We start from the raw sequence: 15,256 nt of genomic DNA, 5'->3' as shown, positions 1-15,256 counted from the left end.
CAGTGCCTCTTTAAGCGGGAGAGAAGTTATCTCTCGAGGGTGTACCTTGTTTTCGTTAACGCCGCGGCCACGTTGTACAAGGCGTCGTTTCGGAGAGATCGCGGGAGCAGAAGACGTCGAAACCGCGCGGGCGAGAAGGAAATACGCGATCGACGCGCGCAAGACGACGACACCGTCTGCTCTCCCCAGGTGGATTTGGACAAGGTCTTTGCGCCTGGCCTCGCCTCGCGCAGCTTTTAATTGCGAATTCTTTTTTTTTTATTTTTCATTTCTCTCTTTCTCTTACCCAACTTCCTTTGGTCTACTTGCTTTCAATTGTGAGGTCGAGTCGTAAGTGATTTTGCAAAATGTCTCCAAAGTATTGCACCCGGCCGGCCCTGGGCCGCGCCAGGTGTAACGGAACACGAGGATCCCGGAGCAGCAGATGACCACCATGAATGCGCTCTCTGCGCCAGCAGACGACGCGCTGTGGGCGCAGCATGAGTTCCATTTCTCGAGTTTCTTTTTTGTCTGCACGAACGAGGGTGTCCAAGACAGACCACGGGGCGAAAGGTGGTGGCGGCTTCGATTTCAGCTGGCCAATTCATTAGGCGCCCGGTGTTTTGCCAGCCTTCAAATACCCCAAAAGAGAGTTTTAAAACTTAGATCGATAGGTTTCGAAAGCTCAGAGAGGCCTCGCTCGCGCGTATAACTTTTTTTTTTTTTTTTTTTCCTGCTTGACTTTCAAATGACAGTCGTTCGTGGCCAAATCGCTGCGCAGCTGGCCAGATGAATTTCGTTTTATTCTGCATGATTCCAAAGAGCAGACGCGCAAGCTAAGCTGAGGAACGTTGTTCGGTCATTGTATTTGTATTTATTGATACTGCAATCCCAGTGTTGGGATTTTAGCAGGGTGGGAATACAAACTAAGCAGTTTAACAAAACAGGCAAAAATAAACAATAATTACAGTGCAAGTTGAAGCTCTTCTGCGCAATTAGGAATAAAACCAAACATATACAACACAGCAGTGAAATAACAAAAGCAATAAAAAGAAACTAGGTGATATGTTGCGAGAACAACGTCAGTGATGGCTGCAGCACTTCATTGTTAGTGAGGTTATTCCAATCGGAAATAGTTCGTGGAAGGAATGAGTATTTAAAGCATGTTATTTCGAACGCGAAAAGGAGTTAAACTTGGCTGGTGTCGTTGTCGGGTTGCGTATCCGGACGAAAAAACAAGCAAATCGGTGAGTTCTGATCTGCAGTGTCTTTTAATTAATTGGTACAGAAATTTTCTTGAACAGCAGCGTTATACGCTTCATGCAAACCAAATAGTTGAGGGACTGCGATGCTACAAATGACACGCAAAAACTTTTTGGCTGAATAAAAGTCTTATACTACTGCTACTAATTAAATGCGAAGAAGACTCGAAAGTCACAGAAAAGCAGTCGATATCTTTCAGCATTTAGAAAAAAAAAAAATACACTTGAGAAGGTAGCCCTCACGCCTTAAAGTCATGATTAAAATTTAGAAAAAAAACAACAAAACACTGAATTCCATCGAATCATAAAACGTGCACACGTACATCTATATTGTTAAAAGACACACATGATTCTTAATGCTCCTTGACTAAACGGAAGAGAGAACCTTCAAAGAATCTGTTGAATATATAACACGGTGTGCTGAGCAATCAGGCACGAACCGCTGTATAAATGGCACGACGCGACCAAGCATACATATCGGTGAGGTCAAGTTGCTCCTCCCGATATTAATCATGCACATTCAACTTGCTCTTTGTGGAGACAGGCAGTCGCGAAGAATTTGCGCGCTTTTTTTACCGCAAGGCAAATGTTTGACCGTGTTATAATTCGAGGCTTCTTAACTCGCCGAGCCATCTTTCTTCCTTCCCCCGAAATGTGTCTGACCCTAATGCAACTCGGAAGCACGTTTGAAGAACGCGGGATTAGAAGAACGGCAAATGTTTTCCGTTCTCATACTCGGCAGACCTCAAAAATGTTTGTGGCGTTAGCGGGCGCTCCCAGGACCCGGAGTTTACACTCGGGCCACATAAAAAACAACCGAAGAAAATACCAGAGCGGTTGAGGTTGAAAGTCAAGTCACCGAGGAAGATTTTTCATACCAGGCGTGTATGCGGGTTTTCTTCAAAGACGAGGTTTCCTTATACCCTCTGCCACGCGTGCGACGAAAAAATATCGTTCCATTTTTTTTTCTTCCCAAGACGGCCTTCCCAAGCCCGCCAAAAACCGGCACAAATTGGATAAAAAAAAGTGTTTAAAAAGAGAAATAAAAATTGAGCCCCTCTCGCTCAGCAAGAAGACGACCATCAGCAAACACTGGCAGTGTTTGAGGAGACGCGAAAGCTGAAGGACGTTCCATTCTTTTGTTACGCATATGTGGTCCGCGTCGTCTGCTGCTTCTCTTTTTATATTCGTCTGCTTCGCCTGCGTCGTCTGCTACGCGCTTCCACGAGATCGAGCCGTTCTGCGGAGTCGTTTAAAGAGAAGAACGCGCTCGCCCAGTTTTAAAAGTAACAACGGCAAAAAGAAGAAGGACGTTCAGAAGGGAGGGCCCGTCGTAAACTAAAAGAAACGTTGTTGAGGAGAAGGCCGCAGCCAGATGGCGTCTTCGTGAGCGGAAGCGCGAAGACGGGGTTTTCCACTGCTTCCGCTTTGTCCCGAGCCGCGCTTCCGGTCTGGTCGCAGACGAAGAGAGTTCCTTATCCCTCCCATCCCCTCTCTTCCACCGAGAGCGGGAAAAAGGAAGGTGTTTGCTCTTTGTCGTGGTCGTCTGCGCTTCCTAGCGGCAATCGTTGGGACTATAGAGTTCGTGCTTACAGGGTAAGTCCAGCAAAGCGCCGGGTTTGTCTTTCGGATTGACTGGACGGATCGAAGCCACTAATCTGCAAGCGAGCTCTTGTCGCGATGTTTGTTGTGGCTGCGGTTTGCCACGCTTGTTGTGTAACTTATCCTTTTCTCGGCCTTCTGCTGGCTACAACAGGAATTACATGAGATTATACTCAGTTGAGAGAGCGCACCTGAGCGAAACATTGACTGCGCAGAGACGAAGACAGGTATAGTTATGCATCCGCTACGTCGACTCACGATTGGCTTTACTGGAACGAACGACAGAGGAAGTAGACTCACACATAACAAGAAACAACACAACAATGTACAGTGCCAAGAACGAAGCTCATTTTCCAGTACCGATGCAGAAACCACGCTCATCAACCTACTGCCAGCTTCACTGTATTTTGCTGTTTCGAAAAGGCTGTTGCGAGGTTCGAAGCGCCTGGTGTTGAGGACAATGTCTGGAATTCACTCTTGGTGAAGAACTGGTACCGACATGCACAAAGAAAAGCGGAAATTTCATCTTCGCTAAGGAAGGATTCCAAAATGAAACTCTGCATGGTTGAATTGAGTTCCTTATTACGGAGCTGTTTGATCGATTGCACTGATCGCACTTCAGCCGTCAATCCTATAACACGTTCAACCAAGAAAAAAAAAAAAAGAAAAGCGAACTTATGGACACTGAGAATACTAGGGAGTCTGACATTCGTCGGGTATAGCCGTCGCGGCGTCATCTAGATGGCTAAAGATTCCTGCGGAGAAAGGCGACACGGGATCGAATCCCAGGCTCCCTAGAATCACTCACTCACTCACTCACTCACTCACTCACTCACTCACTCACTCACTCACTCACTCACTCACTCACTCACTCACTCACTCACTCACTCACTCACTCGCTCATTCACTAAATAAATGAATAAATAAATAAACTTCATTAAATGAAGATGGTGTTAGCCTACCCATCCAAAATGCCCTGCTAAATACTATCACAGCGACCAATACGTTTGGCAATACCGGCAACCGCGAACTTCCAACCAGAAATGCGCCGCGAATTACATGCGTGCGGGCATATCACGTGCAAATTTCTCTGGCGAGATGCACGTTGCAAGTAATCCCCTTGCTATATACGCAGCGGAGTTGGAAATAGTCCAAAGGTCTCTCAATGGTTTGGATACGCCCTGAACGATTAATGCAAAATTACATCCCACACAAGCAGAAGTGTCTGCTCTCGGATACTTTTCTATCACGACGAGGTTCTTCGGCGTGTACTGAACTGGCTGAATAAACTTCATTAAATGCGACCACTGTGGACGGGAAACGAACTCACGTCACAGTCACCAAGCAACCGGAAATGGCTTGAACTTACACATACGATAACACTAAGCAGTGTTGTCCTCCCGTTCCCCCTCACTAAAGCTATCTCTATTAACGTGAAATTCGGGCTGTGAATAAGTTTTGTTTGGCGTCCTTCTTGCTGGTTAGCTGGTGTCAAGTGTCATAAAGATATGTATCGACGGAAGACTTTTTCACGGGTTATCTGCTTCGTGATATCTGAAATTAGGCGCATGCTTATTCATTATTATAACCGCGCACACCTGTTTCAAAATTAAATCGAGCCTGACACCCAGCGAGGAGTGCCACTAACGAGCTACACATCTAGGCTACAAGTAACCCGACCTCGGCGGCTGCGTTTCGATGGAGGCGAAACGAAGAGGCGTCGTGTGCTGTGCGATGTCAGCGCACGTTAAAGATCCCCAGGTGGTCGAAATTACTCCGTAGCCCTCCACTACGGCTCCTCTTTCTCTCTTTCCACTTTCACTCCCATCTTCCTCCCTTCCCTTACGGCGCGGTTGCGGTGTCCACAGAAAAACAAGTGAGACAGTTACCGCGTCTTTCCCTTCCTATAAATAAACCTATTCAGGGCACGAAAGAGGCTATATACACAGGCGCACATTCCACGACAGCGCGGACTCGCGAACCCACTATACAGTTACTAATCGTCTCACCGGACACGACACTTAACTGTCCCAGCTCCGTTCACACTCAGTACCAAATATATAGGGAGTGTCGTAATATATATAAGCCGATAACAGTCTGAGCCGGTACAACACAGCTCTCTGTCGTGTGTGGACAATCGTATCCATGCGACATTACCGAAGTGTACCGGCCGGACGTGCTCAGAGTTGAGGTTGCGACACCATGTAATACAGACAGACACTGCAATACTAAAACATTCGCGTACAAATTATACGTATTTTAATAACGAACACTTGTGGCAAGCGCGACGAGCATATTTCGAAAATACCACCTCCAATGTCTCGAGCACTTAGCAACCTGCATTCACCTAAGCCATAAAACAGAAACAACGTCGCAGTTTCGATTTCAAGATTTCAGCGCGGTACGACGCATAGCGGCGTTATTGCCAAGCTGAGCAATAAGGTTACGTATGTCGCTGTCGCGGCTCTGATCGTCTGCTTCGTCGGTAACTGTCGTCTGCTTCGCGAAAGAAAGCAAAACAATTAAGGAGGATACCAAGGCAGGGTGCGGCAAAGTAGCGAGGCCATATCAATCAGAATGCAAAAATTACAATGAATGAAGTAGGGTAGGCAATTAAGAAAAACAGAAAGGAGAACGTAATGTATTCACGCTTGACAGTCTCTTTAGATGTCAACGCTCGTTGCGAACATGAAAGCACGATTTAACGGCGCATTTATTTATATTTATACAACACATGTCAGTTTAGCCCTGTACTTTCTCAAAGGAAAGCGTCAGTTATCGTAGTGCGCACTAATTGTTTGAAGCGTGCGATGCAATGATGCCGGCAAACGGTATCGGTGCACGATGCATGAAGCGTCTTTCTGCGAACCAAGCCCAAAGCGAACAGTTACCGCTACCAATAGTCTTACGAAGTTCACAGGTATTTCAGTCAACAGCCACGGCCCCTTGCTGAAGCGGACGCGCTTTGCACCAAGTGGCCGCGATGCAGATGTGAATGCGTTCTGCTATTTAAAACAGCGCTTCAGAACACCGTGCGGCTTCGCAACTGGCTTTCAAACGATATGTCCTCTCGGCGTAGATATAAAATCTGTCTTAAAGCCTACCTGCATCCTTTGTGGATCGCTGTATCCGTTCAGTGACGACGAGGATTGAAAAGCGCAGCTGTGGTCCGCAGTTATCGACGCCGGTTGCTGTTTTACGCTTGAAACAATCGGTCAGGATGGCTGATCCTTCCGACGCCAGTGCTGGCTTCGCCGGCATGCACTCCTTGAGCCAGCGGAGCGCGATGACCGATTGGCTCCTTGAAGCTTACGTCACCTGACGTCACGACCTAGGGCCTCCTGCCAGGAGCCGTGGCAACGGGCCTGGGGAGTTGGTGCGCGTGCATTGTATGTGTGCGTTGTTTTGAAGCGTTTTCCCGCTAATTGTGCTTGTTTGTTTGGTTCATCATCTAGCGGTGCGTACTGTGTGTTTGTCCAGATCACGGATGTGCATAGTGTGGTGACCTGTGCTTCGAAGAAGGCATGGCGCGTCCGGCGCCGGCATCAAGCGCCGTGTGCGACGAATTGAGATGGTCAGCGGGACTTTGACGTGAGTAATGGCTGTTTGATTTGAGCGCTCTTCACTTGGACCGTTGAAGTTAGCGTGATGCGCATCGTGTTCCGGAATCATACCGTCCACTTAGGAGCCGCAGAGTCATCGACATGCTTTCGCCAGAGCCCGTTGCAAATTGTTTTGTGTCGTTAACGGGAACGGCTGCACCTGTTGCCTTGATCGTTAGGCTTAGTATTCAAGCTTGTTTTGCTAGCAAGAAAACAAAAATGTAAAATTGGTGTGATTCTACGCCATATGGTGTCAAGGATTCCGGAATGTTTACGGAATACGATGCGCTACTACTGTTGCATCTAGCAGCATGTTTGACCGCTCTGCTGACGCTCTCACGCTGAGCGGGCAAATGTCACGCCTCCAAAGATAACAGTGTTTCGATGCCGGCCGGCGCGCGCGATGGTTGGCTTCGCACGCGCGAGTTTATTCCGTGTAGACGTTGTCGAAGTGTTTTCGGGAATCACCGCGCTCTGTGAACTTGTATGACATGCATTGTGTCGTGCTCTCGGAGAACCGGGAACCGTGCTTGCTCACTGAACGTCGAAGCTGTCCGCGCGGTACCTGTAGATCGTTGGCGTTGCTCCGTGCGTCTCGATTCGGATACGAAACTGGCGCGCGTCGTAATCCGCTTGCCGTATAAATGGGAAACTGGGGCTTTCCGTTCTCCGCATGAAATCGTTCGTGCCGGTGGGCTGCTGGCGCTTCGCAGTCAACGGGCCCGACCTGCTTATATTACCGTAACCACGTTTATATCTGCATATATATATCTTTTTGTTCTCACGCTTTATGTTTCCCTGCAATGTTACCGCAGCTCAAATAAGGTCTGATTCATGACTGTATGTGCAGAACGAGTCCGTGGTTCGCGCTCGCTGCTTCATAGCCTGTGGCGTGTTCCAGTACCTGTCTCCAAGATCTATGCACCTCCGATCGCAGGCAGACCGCATTGTATCGCCGCTTCCATAAAATAAAAAGGAAAGGAGAAAGAAAATGAAGTAAAGCAGTAAAAAAAAAAGCGGCACAATGGATGGGGACCTGTGGGGATCAACCATGCCGCGACCCGTCTCCCTCCTGTGTCGCGAATCGCGATATGGGGTCCCCTGCCTTGTGTTCTTTCCCTTCCCGGGTGTGGCCCCAGTGGGTCAGACGGGCGGGCCCTGAGGGCCATCTGCGACCCCGACTCCCGAGTCCGAGCACAGGGTCGGGTCAGGTCAGCGCATTGTTTGAGATTCGAGTTTCCACACTTAGAGAAGGGCAGTGTCAGGCGTGCGGATGAACTTGAGCATTTATTTGATCGGGAATCACTTGATGCGCGCACTAAGCCCTCGCAGCGAGTCATGCGCGCAACCGCTGCGGGCTGAAAATTAGTGCGCCTGCATGAATTGTGTCAGTGTATCTTCGCATGCTTCGTCCCAAGACTCGCGCGCGCTCCTGGGCACTCTCGCGTAGAGGAGTGAGTCTCCCATGATAGGGCTGGGACAGCTAGGTCACCGCCGCTTGCGGTGGCGGCTAGCCTGCCACCGAATTTTTATCTGTTGTAGGCCGTCATTGCACCCGCCACCGCTTCGGTGGTGGACGACGGCTGTTGTGGCGCGCGTCTTTCTCTCCCTCTTCCTTTTCTTTCTTCTCTATTTTCTCTTCTGTCTTACTGTGCCGGAGTACCCGGGTTCGAACCCGACCTCGGCGGCTGCGTTTCGATGGAGGCGGAACGAAAAGGCGTCGTGTGCTGTGTGATGTCAGCGCACGTTAAAGATCCCCAGGTGGTCGAAATTACTCCGTAGCCCTCCACTACGGCTCCTCTTTCTCTCTTTCCACTTTCACTCCATCTTCATCCCTTCCCTTACGGCGCGGTTGCGGTGTCCACAGAAAAACAAGTGCGACAGTTACCGCGCCTTTCCCTTCCTATAAATAAATAAATAAAAATCTCTTCTGTCTGCACGAGGCAGCGGAGGTGGCTCAGCTGCAGAACCTAGCAGGCCCGTGCATTTTCTTTTCCTTTTTCCTACAGCCACAACAACAACAACTCTCGCGTGATATATAAACTGGCTTGAGGCTTATATATACGATAGTTAAAGAGCCTGTTGAGGCGGTTTCCTGGCATGCATGGCTTTTGGCCTCGAAGTTGTCGTGCAAGCAGTTTTTTTTTTTTTTATCTTTGTAGGTCTAGAGCGGAACTGCTTGTTACAACTTGCGGCAATAAAGAGTGACTTCTGGTTGTTTTTAGTGCGTAGCACTACTGGGCCGCAATCACGGTTTTCACGGACGTCTGTCCGAAGCCTCTCTATCTCTGCGTGAAATTGAAGTGGAGAAAGAGGAGGTGGCGACGTGCGTCACGCGGCTCAGCAGTGAAGGGGGCGGAGCGGCCGCACAGCTGAAGCCGTTTTCTCTTTCTCCCTCTCTCAGTGAACTTGAAGCCTACAGAAGGGGCCGACAAAGTTGAAAGCGCTCGAGCGACAGGTGACTGCTCTGTCCGGAGTAACACGCGTTTGTACTGCCCGGTCATCATCACCTCAAAATCAGTTATAATTTGCAACCTTCCGATATAGCCGCATTTATTTACCTTTGAGAAAATATATTGCACTTCAGTATTCGCCTCTTAAAAGCGCTTACTGAATCTGTGTTTGTGATGACGGTGGGATGACGAAAAAAAAAAAAAACGTTACTGAGGGGTGTGTGACCATTTTTTTGTTTTGTTTTAATCTTTTGATAGCCCGTCTTTAGCTTCCAGAAAAGATATTACACTATATGTATTCGTGATTTCAAACATGCTGTTTTGGCACCGTTTTGTGGTCGCGTGTAGGGCAGAAATGAAATAGTTCTCGTAGGCTTTATTTAGAATGTTCTCAAAACAGCATTTTTAGAGGCTCATGAACTTAAGGAACTGCAAAGTCAATGTAAAAAAAAATCCCTCAGTCAGTGACTACGTCTGTATGCAGCACAAAACTAGAAGCCTAGTTTTTCTTTTTTTTTCTTTTTGCTTAAAGCTAGTAGTATTTATAGTTTTGTTCGCTTGACATAAACTTGTCTACACTTGCATGTTAGGACACTGCACACGGTAGAATAAAGTAAAAAGTAGAAAACAAGAATAAACAATACTGCATAATTTTTAACCTACTTCTCTGTTTTATACGCAGGCTGTAACTATTTTGAAGATTTCTAGCCAATTTCACATCTATAATTTCAACGTTCGAAAGCCATTTTCAAACTCGTACCCCACCTCAAGTATTCCTAATTCATTCACGTGACCTTCAAGGGAGCATCGTGTGAGATGTTAGGGGGCAAATGTGAAAGTGAAAAAATAAAAATAAAATTAGATGGTGTCGGAAAATCAGTTTGTGCAATCAGTTGGCATCTCGAGTTTTGTCTGCCTGTGAGTGAGTACAGGGATTAATGATCACTTTGCTTCTGTATTTGCAGTGAAATGAACAGAGTCAATTACGGTAGTGCTCTTGAAAGAGATGAAAACCGTGTTCTACCATCAGGTTCTTTGTGACGGCGCTCGTATGGTTGTGGTTGGTGCTCTCGAGCTTTTTGGCCGAAGCCACCCCCAGGTCGTGAGCTCGTGAGGAGGTGGGATTTGTTGAACCAGGAAGTATGTGTGTGGGTGGAAGTGTGGGGACTGCGTGCGTGCTGTGAGAATGTGAAGTATTGAATCTCCTGTAATTTGCCGAACTGCGGCACACCGTTTCGGCACGCAATATTAAAAAAGAAAAAAAAAAGGTAAATTAAGTGGAGACACAGCCGTTTCTTCGAAGTCTCGGAAAGTTGGCCAGCCTAAACAGATCGTGACTGAGCAACTCTTAATGGAAAACAGATAATTTAGCTGGCATTGAAGGGGATTGGGGAGAGTAGGACGGAAAAAGGACCTTTGCAGCAAGTGGTATTATGCTTTGACAATTAAAATATACCTGGCCGCACGAAGTGGTGTTTTCTTCTGCTGTCTGCGAAATTATCTCTCTAATGGAATCTTCGATAAATTAGCGCTGAAGTTGTCCAGAAACCAGATGCAATTCGCATTAGCCAGCGATTGTCAATTCCTGTATGCACGTCGGTGTGAAACAACAGCGCACACCGTTAGTAACCGCTGTTCCTGGTGTCTGCTGTTCGATTATGGACCAACCGGCACATATTTTCACTTACCTGCACTGTTTTGTGTATCGGACTTGCTGTAACAAAGGACTAGACAGCCAATCTTCCTCTGCGATCATCACTAGCATTAAGAAGAACAAAATAAGGATGCTATGATCTGATCGGCTTCAGTATTCACCTACGTTAGCATGTTTTGCGGCGTATGGTAATGCGGCATTCATTTTCATCACCACGTAGTTTGCTCTGTTTACTTAACCAATCCGCCTATCGCTGCGACACGTGACGTTTGGCTGTTGAGGTCACGCTATAGATCGAAGCAGCGGTGTCCACCTTTCGAAGTGGAAATAACCTGGCTCTCTCTGCAACCGCGAAGTACCGCTGGGCCCACATCACTAATCTGGAGCGCAGGGACTCATTAATCAGTCCCTTCCGCGCGATCCCGTGGAATTTTGATATACCCCCCTCCCCCCCTTCCCCCCTTTCGCTGCCTCATTCCCCCAGCATACGGATCTTTAAAGTTACAACCCCCAAAGCGACCCCGGAAAATATGGGGACACTTCTTTTTTTTTTTTTTTTTTTTTTTTTTTTTCGACGGGGGTCTGTTATCCACGTGCTGTTTCCTGTCCCGTTTTGCACCGCGGTAGGAAGCGCCCCGTGTCGAGGCCTTGGACCTTCTCGTCGTAGTAGTGGTAGTAGTATAGTGGCGGGGGGTGTCGGAATGAGGAACCATCCCCTCTCTTTCTGGGGCCGTCACATGGCGAGCCCGGTGTGCGCATGTGTTTCGGGGCTGGGCGAGGAGGTTTGCGCGTAGAGGAAGAAGAGAGGGGCAGCGTAGTGGTGGCTGCACTTGGCTGTGCCTCTCCCTCCGCCTGGGGAACAGCTGACGCCGTCGAGGGGACGGTATACAGGAAGGAATAACACTGCCGCCTCCGAAGTGGTGGGGGCCGGCACAACACCGGTGCGTATAGTAGAGGGGATCGAAACGCGCGCGCGCGGCTCGCAAGGTTAAGGTGTTGTTTAGCCCCCCCTCCCCTTGAATGGAGGAAGTAGCGAGGGAAGTTTTTGGCCCCGGAGATGGGTGGAAGTTGTATGGTTCGCTGTGCAGCTGCTGCTGCCGCTCCTTGCGAGCGGCGGCTGGAGCACGGTGTCTGCTTCTTGGCGAGCAGACGATGACGGCGCCTGCTGAGCAGACGACGCTCGGAGAACAGATCGAGGTGCGTGCGCTGCACGCGGTCTATTTTTCCTAGCTTCCTTTCTTCAAGGTGCGTTGTGAGGGGGTTGCGGTAGTGGCGAGAGAGAGAGGAAGGTCACGCTCGTAGTAGAGTAATAGTAGTAGTAGTAGTAAGGGTGCAGCGGCTGTAGTGAGGAAGAGGCTGGATGCGTCGTCTGCTACGGCAGCGTGGGGATCGGAGTCTCGTCGTCTGCCATGTCGTCTGCTCCATTTGCCGCTTCTTCTGCGCTGGCGGATGCCGTCTGTCGGCGATGCTCTTAGCTTCATCTAGGATTGGGGGTGGCAGTGGACGAAGGCTGATTCCTCGATGTACTTACCTAGGAGTAAAGGGGCCAGAGTTATGCTCCGTTTTCGTTTCTTTTCTTTTTTTGTTTTTGGTCGATGCTGGCCGCTCAAGACTGGCGTCGCTATCGTCGCCGTGTTCCTTCGTCGAAGCAGTAGGTACAGTTGGGCTAGTAAAAGGGAAGAAGGTGGTTCCTCCTCCCGGTGCTGACGCCATATGCCTCTCTCTTCAAGCTTTATGCTCAGAGGCGCGGCGCGCGTCTGCTGTCAAGGGAGCACTGCCTATAGGAGCACGTCCATTGTGAGGCGCTCCGTAATGGTGACGGCCATTGTCGTGCGGGCCGTTTTCTTACGCCGGCTCCCCCAGAATGAAATGTATAATATTGCCGGCGGGGAAGGATCTTCCCTCGGGGCGCAAGATGGTGCCGCCGCCCCCGAGGGGGAATCGGTGGTCGAGGCTAACGTGAGGAGGACGGGATGCTGGGCGAAGGTGGGCGAGGTCGAAGCTTCGGGAAAGGTGGCGGGAAGATGTCCGCGGCGGGGCCTTATGTTGTAGTCTGTTGTGCTCGTTTTGTTATGTGTTTGGTCTCGCTGGCATCGTCATTTTTGCCGTTAACAGAGAAAGCTCGCAGAAAAAAAGAAAAAGACGGTGGGGGTCTCTCACAACCTCACGTAACGCAACCCAGTTGATGTAAATTAAGGAGAAGCCAGTGTCTAGTTTCAAGCCTTTGCATTTGGAATATGGACTCGGAGACAGTAGCTCAGTGTTGTTGACTGTTCTGTCATTTTGAGCACGGGACTCGTCACTGTAGCAAGAGAGTTTCACTTGGCGGAGTGTAGCTTTTATGTTAGTCCGGCATTTTTTTTTTTTTTTTTTGACTCGCGAAGCGCTTGTCGCGTATAACTTTAAATTGTCTGATGCGCATGAGGTAGGTGAAATATTTTTATGTCTGAGGGCATGTCTCAAGGACATGCCCTTGGCGGCTGTCTTGACAAGACCCGAAGTTGTATCGACTGTTTCGTCAGCATCGAAGAAAGTTTTGGACTTATTGAATTTAGAATCATGCAAATCTGACTGCACCTCGGCCGGCGCCTCCTCCTTATCCCTAAGCGCAACCCTCTGCGTCATCCGCGCATTCCCGGACCCGCTTTATGCCAGGTCTATTTACCAAAGGGCTCAGCTGATAAACATTATAGGGCCTTCATTTCTCATTTCAGGCGCGAGCTTGGGCGCACTGCCTCCCGCACATTTAATTTAACGACTCGTGTCCATCACTCGCCCGCCGCGCGCAAACAGATGTTATATGGCGGCTGCGTATCGGACCGAGTAACGGCCGAGTTTGAGATTTGCATCCCGTTTCAAGGCCACGCGAGCCACGCACTTCGGGCGTCAATTTCGAGTCGGTATTGCGCCCCGCGCGTATACTCTGCTTCACTTGGCGCTGTCCAAGCGGCGCCACCTTCGGTTCCCGCAGCTGAACCAAGGCGCAGATGCCGGCGCCCATCTGCGTGGGTCCGCAGCTGACGCGTCCTTGCACGGCGACGAGTGTAGACCATCAGCACGGTGTGTTCCTCCTTATCGCGGCTGGTTATACGGCCGCGGAGACACTGCTGGCATACTTTGCGCGCACGCGTGTTCTCTAGTCCAGGCCGTTTGTGAAAGAACGCGCAGCGCTTAAGGGCGCTCGACTGCTGTGCCCGAGGATGCGGGTTCGAATTCCGGGCCTCGCCGGCCGCTTTCCGATGGAGGCGAAAGGCAAGGCGCTCGTGTGCTGTGCGATGTCAGCGCACGTTAAGGAACCCCGGGTGGTCGAAATTTCCGCAGGGCTTCCAGCTATGGCGTCTCTCCTAGCCTGAGTCGCTCTGGGACCTTAAAGCCCATAAACTAAACATAAGGGACGATAGAACTAAAAAAAAAAAAATGTCGGAAGTCTGCAACAATGGGGGATAACTTGCTGGCTCCTGTGTATTCTTCTCTGACTGATGAGTGATCAGAATAGTGAACAGCAACTGTTTGGGGGAGCAGTTGGTACATTCGCTTATATATCTGCGATATCTGCGTGTTCTGTTGTAGCCAGTGGTTACGTTGGGACATGATTCCTCTCCGCGTACCTTCAGGAGCAGCGCAATGACACATGAACGGAGAATGCGATGCCACCAAGCTGCGGGTTTGTGTGTGTTGTCACCTTCTGTCTGTCTGTCTGTCTGTCTGTCTGTCTGTCTGTCTGTCTGTCTGTCTGTCTGTCTGTCTGTCTGTCTGTGTGTGTGTGTGTGTGTGTGTGTGTGTGTGTGTGTGTGTGTGTGTGTGTGTGTGTGTGTGTGTGTGTGTGTGTGTGTGTGTGTGTGTGTGTGTGTGTGTGTGTGTGTGTGTGTGTGTGTGTGTGTGTGTGTGTGTGTGTGTGTGTGTGTGTGTGTGTGTGTGTGTGTGTACCCGTGCTCTTATATTGGAATTTAATTGGTGGCGACTGTAGCCAGCTGCGTTCCTCGTTCGAAATCCAGCTGGTGTTGTTTCTTCGCGGTTAGGAGGAATTCAGAGCGGCGCGCAGTGTCCGCACACTGGACGGGGTTTGGTGCGTCTCTCTTCGAAAGACGAAAAATGGAATGAAAAAAAAAAAAGAAAAAAAAAGGACACAGAACGAAAAGAAGCGACAGCGATATAGTGACTTCAGTGTAGCATTTGCAGCGGGCTTTCGCGCCATGCCGATAACGGGCGCCACGACGTCCAACTTTGTCGTCGACATGCGGCGCACGCTGCCCATATAATGTTTCCGTCGGGTCTGTGTGTGTGTGTGTGTGTGTTCTTTGTGGGCAGCTGTTCGAAATAACCCCCCCCCCCCTCTCCTTCTCGTATACCATAGGAGAGCAGATCTGCAGAGGTGGACTGGTGTGTAAGGGTGCTGCGGCACACGACCGGCGCGTGGCGAGGCTCAGGTTATCGATGGCGGCGCCGCTAGAAGAGCAGGTGCGCCTCAAGGTGTCCGCCGTCGTGCCATCAGTGTCGCAATCGCCGCGCCCGATCTGTGGTTCGCGGCGGTAATGCGGTGAACCGCTTTACGTCTCCGCCTCATTTTATTCGGTGCAATTTCTTGTCGGGTTATTATAGTGCAGCACAACCTTTTTGTCGGATGTACTACTATATGCGCGCAGGCCACCACCGCGTTTGGCGCCGGACCACTCACAGTGCAGATCTCGTTGCGTCCTCTAGGAA

At 49.6% G+C, this 15,256-nt stretch overlaps 1 protein-coding gene and 1 long non-coding RNA gene across 2 annotated transcripts in view; one reads left to right on the top strand and one right to left on the bottom strand.

The window, feature by feature from the left end:
* Positions 1–6,092, bottom strand: part of LOC146173708 (uncharacterized) — a 71,506-nt gene extending 65,414 nt beyond the window's left edge. Inside the window, exon 1 of the long non-coding RNA XR_014702106.1 lies at positions 5,948–6,092. This is a non-coding gene — a long non-coding RNA (uncharacterized LOC146173708). The remainder of the gene's footprint in view (positions 1–5,947) is intronic.
* Positions 6,093–6,184: 92 nt separating this feature from the next.
* LOC146173707 (uncharacterized) overlaps positions 6,185–15,256 on the top strand; it is a 53,158-nt gene continuing 44,086 nt past the window's right edge. The window contains exon 1 of the mRNA XM_084584145.1: positions 6,185–6,434. The gene's annotated coding sequence lies outside the window, so the exon portion shown is untranslated. The remainder of the gene's footprint in view (positions 6,435–15,256) is intronic.

This window comes from Amblyomma maculatum, chromosome 11 (assembly GCF_055883805.1).
Source record: "Amblyomma maculatum isolate TAMU_Amacu chromosome 11, ASM5588380v1, whole genome shotgun sequence".
Taxonomy (NCBI): domain Eukaryota; kingdom Metazoa; phylum Arthropoda; class Arachnida; order Ixodida; family Ixodidae; genus Amblyomma; species Amblyomma maculatum.
This window is presented reverse-complemented; position numbering and strand designations above follow the sequence as displayed.